The sequence below is a fragment of the Misgurnus anguillicaudatus genome, chromosome 8 (genome assembly GCF_027580225.2).
Source record: "Misgurnus anguillicaudatus chromosome 8, ASM2758022v2, whole genome shotgun sequence".
In the NCBI taxonomy this organism is placed as follows: Eukaryota; Metazoa; Chordata; class Actinopteri; order Cypriniformes; family Cobitidae; genus Misgurnus; species Misgurnus anguillicaudatus.
Window position 1 is genome coordinate 45,306,075 of NC_073344.2, and position 14,426 is coordinate 45,320,500.

Genomic DNA, 14,426 nt, shown 5'->3' on the forward strand with positions numbered 1-14,426 from the left:
AATTCCATTTTGCCATTTTAACCTTAAAACTACATCCCGCCATTGTTATTCAAACTTTTCCACGGAGCAATAGCCTTTTAGCTTAGCTTCTAAAGATGGCTGCCGCTATCTTTACATTCTGTCTAAAAAACACGTTTGAACGTAAAGGCTGCCCTCTACTGGTAAAGGCTAATGACATTTTTATTTTTACACAGGTTTTAATTGGACATTTTAAAGTGAAAATAACATAATATAGACATGTTACTGCAATGTTTTTTTTATCTTGGGCATCTTCACATTGGAGTAAAGAGCTCATATAAAAATTTTGGTTAATAAATGTTACAGACATATTGAGATTTGAACTACTTCCTGTTTTGGCGGCGTTGACGCACATTTAGTTTGGGCTGTGGCGAGCAAACGCTTCCGAAAATCAAAAATCCTTCTAGTAACTTTTGTGAGGTTCGGTCCAAGGATCACGTACGTGGAATTTCATGAAGTTTGGACAAAATTTGTGACCTGTGAAACTTTTTTAAGGTTTTGTGTTCTCTCCAATATGGCGGCCAAACGACATGGATCTGTGACTTCATCCTCTCAAGCAACTTACACCGGCACTGCCCGAACATTTTAAAGTTTGAACGGTGTCTCTGCGTCAAACGGTCTGGTCGCTAGAGCTGACACAAAAAATCTACCCGGGAATAATAATAACTAGAAAATGCACTTCCGGAGGAACCGCAAAAGTGTGCTTGCTCTGGTGCGGTCATTAACATGATTTGTGAATAGCACCTTTGGGAGTACTTCGACTCGCCTGAAAAGTCCGCTCCCCTTCTCACTCTCATAATGGGAGAGGGAGGGTGTTACTGCGCCGAGTCGAAGTACTCCCAAAAGTGCTATTACGCTATAAAATATAGTTCCTGTTTTAAGTCCGCTTAGAAAAGCGCTATGTTTTATTTTGTACCACCAAACTTGCTCGTATAACTACTCGTCTTAAATAGGAAAAACGTTGATGTGTTTAGTCACTTCTAACTTTATCTCTGAGTGGTACAATTGAATGAATGGGGCTAAGCTAAATGCTATCGAAGCATCGCAGCACGCTCCAGCGCTTACGTGCACGCACACAGATGATAGAGGGATGTATCAACAGTTCTTAGTTAAGGTAATACCATATTTTAATATTGAAAATGAGTAGATTATTCCTTTAAGATTGTAGAAACATGGTGGCACAAAATGGCAACTTCCATGTAAGGGGACCCTCTGTGTATGTAGATAAAAACATCTCATTCTAAAGTAATGAAAACATAACGGTTCATTATATAAGGTCTTTATACACCCCTGATAATATAGTTTGTATATTATTTTGCATGTAGATAAAAACGTCTCATTCTAAAGTAATAAAAACATAACGGTTAATTATGAAAGGTGTTTATACACCCCTGATAATATAGTTTTGTATATTATTTTGCATTTCTGTCAAGAGATCCTTCTAAAAATTACACACTGCACCTTTAAAGTAGGCCAGAGTTCACGTCACCAAAAGCAGCAGATAAAAGCTGCATTTTATTGATCATAAGCTCATTTTTAAAATAAGCGATAGGAAAGAGCGACAGCAGCACTGATAGCCTAATATCATTGCATTTCTTTACTATTTATGAATATGATTGTGTGTTGAGCGTCTACGACAGGGCTATTCAATTAGTTTGTCATGAGGGCCAGAGATATATCAGTGATGATGACTACATATACATTTAAACATACTCATGTTGTATTTTGAAACTGCATAACAACAAAATCAGTGCATTGTACAATATACTTTTTCTACAAACATGTATTTTCAAACTGCATACAACAAAACTTGTGCATTGTAATATGACCAAGTAGGCTTTATCTACATCCAGACATGTTCGTATTTTGTATTTTAAATAGGGCTGCACGATAAATCGCATGCGATACCACGCGCATCACGTCAGTAATGCCGGTGTTGTGTCGAAGTCTGTTCCCCCTATTTTTCCCTTCAGTGCAGTGTTTTTATGGTGTTTTTATCACGTTATAGGTTTTATTATTTATATATTTAAAGTTTTAATGGCTATTGAGATGTATATGTGTGCATTTCTGTAATGTATCTGTATTGTTCTTAATGGTAAGTCAATTATTTTTACAGTATGAATCATATTATATGTATAATATTTATTTAATTATGTATGCAAACATTACATTTTTAAAACAACCAGTAAAGGAAAAAAAAGAAAAAGACAGGCTATATTTTAAAAGAAATACCCTAATAGAAAACTGTCAAATGTATGAAATATTTAATAAATTGTATTATAAAATACATGATATTATGCCCTTTTAGTATAACCAATTAAAATCTTTAATCTTTCTAAATGTTACGTGATGAAAACGCTATAAAAGAACTACACTAAAGGGAAACATAGGGGGAACTGAGTTCGACACAACACCGGTTCCTTGATTAGTATTAAATCGCCATCAGCTGTTTTCATATAGCGCGACATTAACTGCACAGAGCCGTAGTTCCCTGACAATTTGGCCCATATCGTAGGCGATACGTCCGCGATAATTAATGCGAAATTGCCCCGATTGTCAGGGAACTACGGCTCTGTGCAGTTAAAGCTGCTCCATCTGAAAAAAGCTGATGGCGATTCAATACCAATCAAGGAACCGGCACTACTGACGTGATGCGCGCGACAAACACATGCGATCCATCGCTCAGCCCTAATTTTAAAACTGCATAACAACATAAGTGCATTGTAAGATACCCGAGTAAGCTTTATTCTACATTTAAAGGGGTAAATAAGAGCCATATCACACTCATTGAGAATTTAACTTATTTACTCACTTAAGTACACATAACCAAAAGTTTATAATATGGAACATAACATTGTTTTATGCAGTTTTTTGTCAATGCTAATTATTTCACGACCTCTATTTAAACTACAACCGCCATCTTAATAACTGGCAAACATAAGGCTAGCTTCTAATAAGAGAAATTATACTTTTAGATTTCGTCAGGGCAGTAAAATCAGGTGTATGTTTGTCAGCGCGATACGCATACAGTGGTGCAGGTGCTGGGCTGTGAGCGATGGGCGATTGACTTACTCGTTTAAATTGCATTCTTGTTTGAGAACGATGACTCGCATAATATTTGAGCCTTTGTCTGCTTTGAACTTCGGAGAAACGCCAGGATCTTTTATCCAGTTCACAAAAATCGTTTCCTTTATTAAGACATCTAATGTCATTGTGATCATTGAGCCGACATATCAGACAACAACTGTCGGAAGAAGAGTTGTTGTAAGCTGGAAATACAATAAATAAAGTTAAAACAGCCGTAGAGTCCGTGTTCTCTTAACGCACCACTGTCAGTCTTCGCATCTTGACGCGGGCAGACCAAAGCGCGAATACACGTGAAGGGGTGACTCGCGCTCTGCATCTCATGCAACATATGCACGCGCATCAAGATTGCGACCCTGTCCTCTTGCTTTCCATGTGAAATCAATGCTTCGCTGAGTGATTGACAGCATAATGATTGACAGCATAATGCAATCGATCGTGTTCCCGTTAGTCAAGCATACGATTTAGATATATAACTTTCTTATCTGAAGATTATGTAAATATACGCAGTCTTCTAGCTGTGGCAAGCTGTGTTTTAATGTGTCATACATTTCTCAAAGGCATGACTGTTTAAATACACTTGGCATAACATGCATGATTTAAGGTAAAGTGACACTTTTTCGCGTCAATTCACAATCATTTAAACCATGCAGCTGTTATAGAGCCGATGAAAAACGATCACTGCTAACGTTACGCGAGGACGCGAAACTGACGTCTTTACAAACTAATACGTTTACAATGTATTACATTGATGAAAAAGGGAATTAAACTTGTCGTGCCATATATCACTGAAATAAAAGAAAGGGATTAAAATATGTCTGAATCATATAATTCCTACCTGTATGTAAAAATGCACGTTCTCCAGAGAGCTCGCGTTGATTCAAGCATTCAGAATATAAAATCCATTTGCAGTTTTGCGTCCGAAACCGCATACTGTATAGTGAATAAGATGAAGTTTACGATTCTAAAAATATGTATCCAGGAATCTGTCCATATACGATACGAAGCTTGGGTGGCAGCCGAGGTTACCGAGTCCTCCATGGGCTCGCAGCAGAGTCTGAGGCTGCCGCCTCTTCTCCGGGCTTCTCTGCTTTCTCTTCCTCAGCTCTTCGCTGTATTATGGCTCTTAAAGGAACACTCGATTCTCTCAACAGCTCTTCTCTATTCCATTTTGCCATTTAAACCTTAAAACTACATCCCGCCATTGTTATTCAAACTTTTCCACGGAGCAATAGCCTGTTAGCTTAGCTTCTAAAGATGGCTGCCGCTATCTTTACATTCTGTCTAAAAAACACGTTTGAACGTAAAGGCTGCCCTCTACTGGTAAAGGCTAATGACATTTTTATTTTTACACAGGTTTTAATTGGACATTTTAAAGTGAAAATAACATAATATAGACATGTTACTGCAATGTTTTTTTATCTTGGGCATCTTCACATTGGAGTAAAGAGTTCATATAAAAATTTTGGTTAATAAATGTTACAGACATATTGAGATTTGAACTACTTCCTGTTTTGGCGGCGTTGACGCACAGTTAGTTTGGGCTGTGGCGCGCAAACGCTTCCGAAAATCAAAAATCCTTCTAGTAAATTTTGTGAGGCTCGGTCCAAGGATCGCGTACGTGGAATTTCATGAAGTTTGGACAAAATTTGTGACCTGTGAAACTTTTTTAAGGTTTTGTGTTCTCTCCAATATGGCGGCCGAACGACATGGATCTGTGACTTCATCCTCTCAAGCAACTTACACCGGTACTGCCCGAACATTTTAAAGTTTGAACGGTGTCTCTGCGTCAAACGGTCTGGTCGCTAGAGCTGACACAAAAAATCTACCCGGGAATAATAATAATAACTAGAAAATGCACTTCCAGAGGAACCGCAAAAGTGTGCTTGCTCTGGTGCGGTCACTAACGTGATTTGTGAAATGTAAAATTTTAGAATGTTTTTTATCTTGTGCATCCTCGCATTGGAGTCCCAAGTTCATGTACAAAGTTTGGTTTCAATACGTGAAAGCATTCCTGACACACACACACACACACACACACACACACACACACACACAGAAATGTATACAGGCTTGTAACCAGGGGTGTTTCCAGCATTTAAGGACATCCGGGGCTTAGCACAGACCATTTTATGTAAATACAGGGATCACAAGCCTAGAGAACCCGCTCTAGCTAGCCTAGAACCAACTATAACGGCTGTGCTGCACATGTTCAGGGTTCGACATTAAGGCTTGTCCGCTTGTCCGGGACAAGTGGATTTTTTGTAGGACAAGTGTAAGAAAAAATTAGTTGTCCGACTCCTCTATGAAAAATCCCTTGCTCTGCCACTGATTAGCAAAACACAAAAAATACATTATATTATAAAACTTTACCCGGACAAGTGACTTTTGTGCATGGACAAGTGAAACACAAATTTACTTGTCCGAAGGACAAGTTCCTCAAAAAGTTAATGTCAAGCCCTCAGTGTTTTCTTATTACATTTTTTTTTAGAATTGTAATTTAAATAATTTTAATTTTTGAGTGAACAATCCCTTTAAAGTGCCCTATTTTCACACACTAGTTTTGTACATAATATACCAAAAATCCTTTAGTACTTAAGATAATCTTAAAAACATGAGACTTAAAGGTGCAGTGTGTATATTTTAGCGGCATCTAGTGGTGAGGTTCCAAATTGCAACCAACAGCTCAGTTCACAGCTCACCCCTCGCTTTTGAAATGCATAGAGAAGCTACGGTAGCCACCACAGGACAAACATGTCATGATTGGAGACAACTTAATAAAAAAGTTTGTCCATTAAGAGCTTCTGTAGAAACATGGGAGCACAAAATGGCGACTTCCATGTAAGGGGACCCTCGGTGTATGTAGATAAAAACGTCTCATTCTAAAGTAATAAAAACATAACGGTTAATTATGAAAGGTGTTTATACACCACTGATAATATAGTTTTGTATATTATTTTGCATTTCTGTCAAGAGATCCTTCCAGAAATTACACACTGCACCTTTAATGTAGGCCAGAGTTCACGTCACCAAAAGCAGCAGATATAAGCTGCATTTTATTGATCATAAGCTCATTTTTAAAATAAGCGATAGGAGAGAGCGACAGCAGCACTGATAGCCTAATATCATTGCATTTCTTTACTATTTATGAATATGATTGTGTGTTGAGCATCTACGACAGGGCTATTCAATTAGTTTGTCATGAGGGCCAGAGATATATCAGTGATGATGACTACATATACATTTAAACATACTCATGTTGTATTTTGAAACTGCATAACAACAAAATCAGTGCATTGTACAATATACTTTTTCTACAAACATGTATTTTCAAACTGCATACAACAAAACTTGTGCATTGTAATATGACCAAGTAGGCTTTATCTACATCCAGACATGTTCGTATTTTGTATTTTAAAACTGCATAACAACATAAGTGCATTGTAAGATACCCGAGTAAGCTTTATTCTACATTTAAAGGGGTAAATAAGAGCCATATCACACTTATTGAGAATTTAACTTATTTACTCACTTAAGTACACATAACCAAAAGTTTATAATATGGAATATAACATTGTTTTATGCAGTTTTTTGTCAATGCTAATTATTTCACGACCTCTATTTAAACTACAACCGCCATTTTAATAACTGGCAAACATTAGGCTAGCTTCTAATAAGAGAAATTATACTTTTAGATTTCGTCAGGGCAGTAAAATCAGGTGTATGTTTGTCAGCGCGATACGCATGCAGTGGTGCAGGTGCTGGGCTGTGAGCGATGGGCGATTAACTTACTATCTGTCTGATTATTTAGGCTTCAACGTGGCAAACTCAGCCTAGATTCATGAAGATTTTAACAGAGGTGGAAAGAGTAGCCAAAAACTTTACTTAAGTTAAAGTAAAAGTAACTAAATAAATAATTACTCAAGTAGAAGTAAAAAGTATGCAATGAAAATAATACTCAAGTAGCGAGTTACTAGTTACTCATGAAAAAATAAATCTAGATATATGCACACACACGCACACACACACACACACACACACACGCACACACACAGTGCCCTCCATAAGTATCAGAACAATAAAGACAAGATTTTTCTGTTTGATGTGGAGACCAGAAATTGGTAAGATAAATATCAGTATACCAGAAGTTTAGAATGTCACATTTTATTAACCTTTGTTTATGTTTCAACACATACATGCTTTAACAACAAAGAACAACAGCATTAAATGCTGACTTATGTGTATTGTACACAAATGCACATAAGTGAATCAAACTGATCCTACATATTTTATGCTTTTCATGTGTAAACAATCAGGACACAGCTCAGTGCCCATTAAAAAAAATAATGCGACAGATTCTGTACTTTTGTCTCATGTTCATCTTTTAATGTTTAGACATTTCTTGACTCCACAGCAAACAGAAGAATACTTATGAAGGGCATTTCTACAGTATGTGTAAAACTGCAACATACACCAACAGTATACAGAAAAATGTAGCTTGTAGCTGAAATATCAGACAAGTAAACATACAAAACAAAACTGTTGTCAATGTATAAAGTTGGAATCTCCTAAGATGGTCTGAGGACATTGACAGTTTACACTTAGACAAAACTCATGTTTTCTTACGTTGTCATGTCACGTGTGTTTTGTGAGAATCACTTACATCATACAGTACATTAAACAGCGAATCAGACGTCAATCATCGATGGATTTTCTTCAATCTGTGCTACAGTGTTTCTGGAGGTTGCACGCGTTTAACTGTGTCTGACGACGAACAGGTCGGCGGTCGCGCGTATGTAATGGCGGGTACATGTGTGAAGTTTTGCTTTTAGTTAAAAGATTGGTAAATACATTTCCACGTCACCCAACACTGGTTATATTCTGCGTGTTTCTACATAGGTTACGAGTAAAACAGCTTCGGACGATTCCGTGTTTGAAGCGATCTGAACAATTCATTCAAACTGATTCGCGAACCACTTTAAAACATTTGGCCCATTCGCTTTGTAAAGAGTCGACTCAAAAGACTCATTTATTTGCAACACTTTGTAATGAAAACGACTCAAATGAGTCATTAATCCGCGAATGCGCCAGAAACACAAGATAGCAATTTAAAAATAAAATACAAATTTCGTAATTAATTAAAATACCGATGCCAAACGATCACTGCTACCCGAGGACGCGAAACTGACGTCTTTACAAACTAATACGTTTACAATGTATTACATTGATGAAAAAGGGAATTAAACTTGTCGTGCCATATATCACTGAAATAAAAGAAAGGGATTAAAATATGTCTGAATCATATAATTCCTACCTGTATGTGAAAATGCACGTTCTCCAGAGAGCTCGCGTTGATTCAAGCATTCAGAATATAAAATCCATTTGCAGTTTTGCGTCCGAAACCGCATACTGTATAGTGAATAAGATGAAGTTTACGATTCTAAAAATATGTATCCAGGAATCTGTCCATATACGATACGAAGCTTGAGTGGCAGCCGAGGTTACTGAGTCCTCCACGGGCTCGCAGCAGAGTCTGAGGCTGTCGCCTCTTCTCCGGGCTTCTCTGCTTTCTCTTCCTCAGCTCTTCGCTGTATTGTGGCTCTTAAAGGAACACCCGAATCTCTCAACAGCTCTTCTATATTCCATTTTGCCATTTTAACATTAAAACTACATCCCGCCATTGTTATTCAAACTTTTCCACGGAGCAATAGCCTGTTAGCTTAGCTTCTAAAGATGGCTGCCGCTATCTTTACATTCTGTCTAAAAAACACGTTTGAACGTAAAGGCTGCCCTCTACTGGTAAAGGCTAATGACATTTTTTAATTTTACACAGGTTTTAATTGGACATTTTAAAGTGAAAATAACATAATATAGACATGTTTCTGCAATGTTTTTTTTATCTTGGGCATCTTCACATTGGATTAAAGAGTTCATATAAACATTTTGGTTAATAAATGTTACAGACATATTGAGATTTGAACTACTTCCTGTTTTGGCGGCGTTGACGCACATTTAGTTTGGGCTGTGGCGCGCAAACGCTTCCGAAAATCAAAAATCCTTCTGGTAACTTTTGTGAGGCTCGGTCCAAGGATCGCGTACGTGGAATTTCATGAGGTTTGGACAAAATTTGTGACCTGTGAAACTTTTTTAAGGTTTTGTGTTCTATCCAATATGGCGGCCGAACGACATGGATCTGTGACTTCATCCTCTCAAGCAACTTGCACCGGTACTGCCCGAACATTTTAAAGTTTTAACGGTGTCTCTGCGTCAAACGGTCTGGTCGCTAGAGCTGGCCAAAAAAATCTACCCGGGAAAAATAATAATAACTAGAAAATGCATTTCGGGACGAACTGCAAAAGTGTGCTTGCTCTGGTGCCGCCGATTTAGTTTGTGCATCCTCACATTGGAGTCCCAAGTTCATGTACAAAGTTTGGTTTCAATACGTAAAAGCGTTCCTGAGATATAAACTACTTCCTGTTTGGCAGCGTAAAATTTTAGGAAAAAAATTGTTCTTTTGATGTTGTGCATCCTCACATTGGAGACCGAAATTCATGTACAAAGTTTGGTTTCAATACGTGAAATCATTCCTGAGATATAAACTACTTCCTGTTTTGGCGGCGTCCACGCACATTTAGTTTGGCCTGTGACGGGCAAACGCTTCCGAAAATCAAAAATCCTTCTAGTAACTTTTGTGAGGCTTGGTCCAAGGATCGTGTACGTGGAATTTCGTGAAGTTTGGACAAAATTTGTGACCTGTGAAACTTTAAGGTTTCCAATATGGCGGACGAACGACATGGATCTGTGACTTCATCTTCTCAAGCAACTTACACCGGAACTGCCCGAACATTTTAAAAACACACACACACACACACACACACACACACACACACACACACACACACACACACACACACACACACACACACACACACACACACACACACACACACAGAAATGTATACAGACTTGTAACAACTGCTTCTCTAAAATTTACCATAAAAAAAAATATTTCACTCAGTGATTGACAGCATAATGCAATCAATTGTGTTCCCGTTCAACAGTAACTAAGCATCAGGGACGTGCACAGGAATTTTAAGGGGCAGTTGCTCTAACCTAAAAAAAAAGGGCACCTCCCTCCACAAAAAAATGCTACATCCAGACATGTTCGTATTTTGAATTTTAAAACTGCATAACAACATAAGTTATGCGTTACTGGAGAGCAGGGAGACAGTTCTGTCTTTAAACTGTCTCCCTGCTTTTATTACTCAAAACAAAACTGACTCGATGGCGAAAGGTCGGAAGACCAAATCATATCCACCGAGGAAATGTTTTTCGTGTTGTTACAGTAACACTTTGTTTACAGTTTTGCGCTGCTCAGCCTGGATTACAACACAATGCGTCCGATTCGCGAACTGACTCCTTTGAACGGATTCGTTTGAATGAACGGTTGAAACAACAGATCTGTCCCAACACTAAACTCACAAGACGTCACTGTCAGCACAATCAGTCACTTATAGCGCCTCAGAAAGGAGAATGTAAATCTGTTTAGAAAGATTTGCCCTAAATAACAGTCTCAACTAAAAAACATAGACATTTATTACTATGTTAACTTTATGATGAATAAATATTTTATCAGGTCTACCAAATAAGGATTTTATCCTACAAAGCAATAAAAGCCATGGTAAAAAACTGATCAAAGATGATGACAGAAGAGTGTCAGGTAATATCTGTGTCTGATAAATGCATGGTGCAGAGGAGGTTGTAAAACTCTTCAGAAAGACCAGTCATAATTTTTTTAAAAGACTTTGACTTAAATAGTGACATTTTTACATTTAAAATATCTGCTAATGATGAGAACATTTTGATAATTATGTACATATAGAAAATCGGCCTAACATATCGGCCATCAGCTGCCCTGATTTCTAAATATCGGCATTGGCCAGAGAAAAAGCCATATCGGTCGACCTCTACGTGAAAGCATTCCTGACACACACACACACGCACGCACGCACGCACACACACACACAGAAATGTATACAGGCTTGTAACCAGGGGTGTTTCCAGCATTGAAGGACATCCGGGGTTTAGCACAGACCATTTTATGTAAATACAGGGATCACAAGCCTAGATAACCCGCTCTAGCTAGCCTAGAACCAACTATAACAGCTATGCTGCACATGTTCAGTGTTTTCTTATTAAATTTTTTTAGAATTGTAATTTAAATAATTTTAATTTTTGGGTGAACAATCCCTTTAAAGTGTCCTATTTTCACACACTAGTTTTGTACATAATATACCAAAAATTCTTCTTTAGTACTTAAGATAATCTTAAAAACATGAGACTTAATGTAGGCCAGAGTTCACGTCACCAAAAGCAGCAGATGTAAGCTGCATTTTATTGATCATAAGCTCATTTTTAAAATAAGCGATAGGAAAGAGCGACAGCAGCACTGATAGCCTAATATCATTTCATTTCTTTACTATTTATGAATATGATTGTGTGTTGAGCGTCTACGACAGGGCTATTCAATTAGTTTGTCATGGGGGCCAGAGATACATCAGTGATGATGACTACATATACATTTAAACATTCTCATGTTGTATTTTGAAACTGCATAACAACAAAATCAGTGCATTGTACAATATACTTTTTCTACAAACATGTATTTTCAAACCGCATACAACAAAACTTGTGCATTGTAATATGACCAAGTAGGCTTTATCTACATCCAGACGTTCGTATTTTGTATTTTAAAACTGCATAACAACATAAGTGCATTGTAAGATAAATAAGAGCCATATCACACTCATTGAGAATTTAACTTATTTACTCACTTAAGTACACATAACCAAAAGTTTATAATATGGAACATAACATTGTTTTATGCACTTTTTGGCAATGCTAATTATTTCACGACCTCTATTTAAACTACAACCGCCATCTTAATAACTGGCAAACATTAAGCTAGCTTCTAATAAGAGAAATTATACTTTTAGATTTCATCAGGGCAGTAAAATCACGTGTATGTTTGTCAGCGCGATACGCATACAGTGGTGCAGGTGCTGGGCTATGAGCGATGGGCGATTAACTTACACGTTTAAATTGCATTCTTGTGTGAGAACGATGACTCGCATAATATTTGAGCCTTTGTCTGCTTTGAACTTCGGAGAAACGCCAGGATCTTTTATCTAGTTCACAAAAATCGTTTCCTTTATTAAGACATCTAATGTCATTGTGATCGTTGAGCCGACATATCAGACAACAACTGTCGGAAGAGGAGTTGTTGTAAGCTGGAAATACAATAAATAAAGTTAAAACAGCCATAGAGTCCGTGGTCTCTGCATCTTGACGCGGGCAGACCAAAGCGCGAATACACGTGAAGGGGTGACTCGCGCTCTGCATCTCATGCAACAACATATGCACGCGCATCAAGATTGCGACCCTGTCCTCTTGCTTTCCATGTGAAATCAATGCTTCGCTGAGTGATTGACAGCATAATGATTGACAGCATAATGCAATCGATCGTGTTCCCGTTAGTTAAGCATACGATGATATATAACTTTCTTATCTGAAGATTATGTAAATATACGCAGTCTTCTAGCTGTGGCAAGCTGTGTTTTAATGTCTCATACATTTCTCAAAGTCATGACTGTTTACGTTAAATACACTTGGCATAACATGCATGATTTAAGGTAAAGTGACACTTTTTCGCGTCAATTCACAATCATTTAAACCATGCAGCTGTTATAGAGCCGATGCCAAACGATCACTGCTACGCGAGGACGCGAAATTGACGTCTTTACAAACTAATACGTTTACAATGTATTACATTGATGAAAAACGGAATTAAACTTGTCATGTTATATATTACTGAAATAAAAGAAAGGGTTTTACGTCTGAATCCCCGAAACATTCCTACCTGTACTGCACGTTCTCCAGAGAGCTCGCGTTGATTCACGCCTTCAGAATATAACATCCATTTACAGTTTTGTACACAAATGTATATGAGAAATATTAATATTCCATTGGATTTAGTATCAAATAATCCTCAGTATATATAGTTTTCAATAGGCACGGACTAAGTTTCGGTCTAGTCACGTGTGAAGGCAAGGCAATTAAACACGCTTGGGCTGCCCTCTAGTGGTAAAAGCTATATGACATTTTTATTTTTACATAGGATTTTATTGGACATTTTAAAGTGAAAATAACATAATATAGACATGTTACTGCAATGTTTTTTTATCTTGGCCATGTTCACATTGGAGTTCCGAGTTCATATTAAAAAAATTATAAAGATATGTTACAGACAATCTGAGATATGAACTACTTCCTGTTTGGGGACTACGCCATAGGTATATTTTGACCTGTTTTGGGCAAATGCTTCCGAAAATCAAAAATCCTTCTAGTAACTTTTGTGAGGCTTGGTCCAAGGATCGTGTACGTGGAATTTCTTGAAGTTTGGACAAAATTTGTGACCTGTGAAACTTTTTAAAGGTTTTGTGTTCTATCCAATATGGTGGCCGAACGACATGGATCTGTGACTTCATCTTCTCAAGCAACTTACACCGGTACTGCCCGAACATTTTAAAGTTTGAACGGTGTCTCTGCGTCAAACGGTCTGGTCGCTAGAGCTGGCCAAAAAAATCTACCCGGGAAAAATAATAAAAATAACTAGAAAATGCATTTCGGGACGAACTGCAAAAGTGTGCTTGCTCTGGTGCCGCCGATTTAGTTTGTGCATCCTCACATTGGAGTCCCAAGTTCATGTACAAAGTTTGGTTTCAATACGTAAAAGCGTTCCTGAGATATAAACTACTTCCTGTTTGGCAGCGTAAAATTTTAGGAAAAATTTTTTTCTTTTGATTTTGTGCATCCTCACATTGGAGACCGAAATTCATGTACAAAGTTTGGTTTCAATACGTGAAATCATTCCTGAGATATAAACTACTTCCTGTTTTGGCGGCGTCCACGCACATTTAGTTTGGCCTGTGACGGGCAAACGCTTCCGAAAATCAAAAATCCTTCTAGTAACTTTTGTGAGGCTTGGTCCAAGGATCGTGTACGTGGAATTTCGTGAAGTTTGGACAAAATTTGTGACCTGTGAAACTTTAAGGTTTCCAATATGGCGGACGAACGACATGGATCTGTGACTTCATCTTCTCAAGCAACTTACACCGGAACTGCCCGAACATTTTAAAAACACACACACACACACACACACACACACACACAGAAATGTATACAGACTTGTAACAACTGTTTCTCTAAAATTTACCATAAAAAAAAATTCGAACTGACTCCTTTGAACGGATTCGTTTGAATGA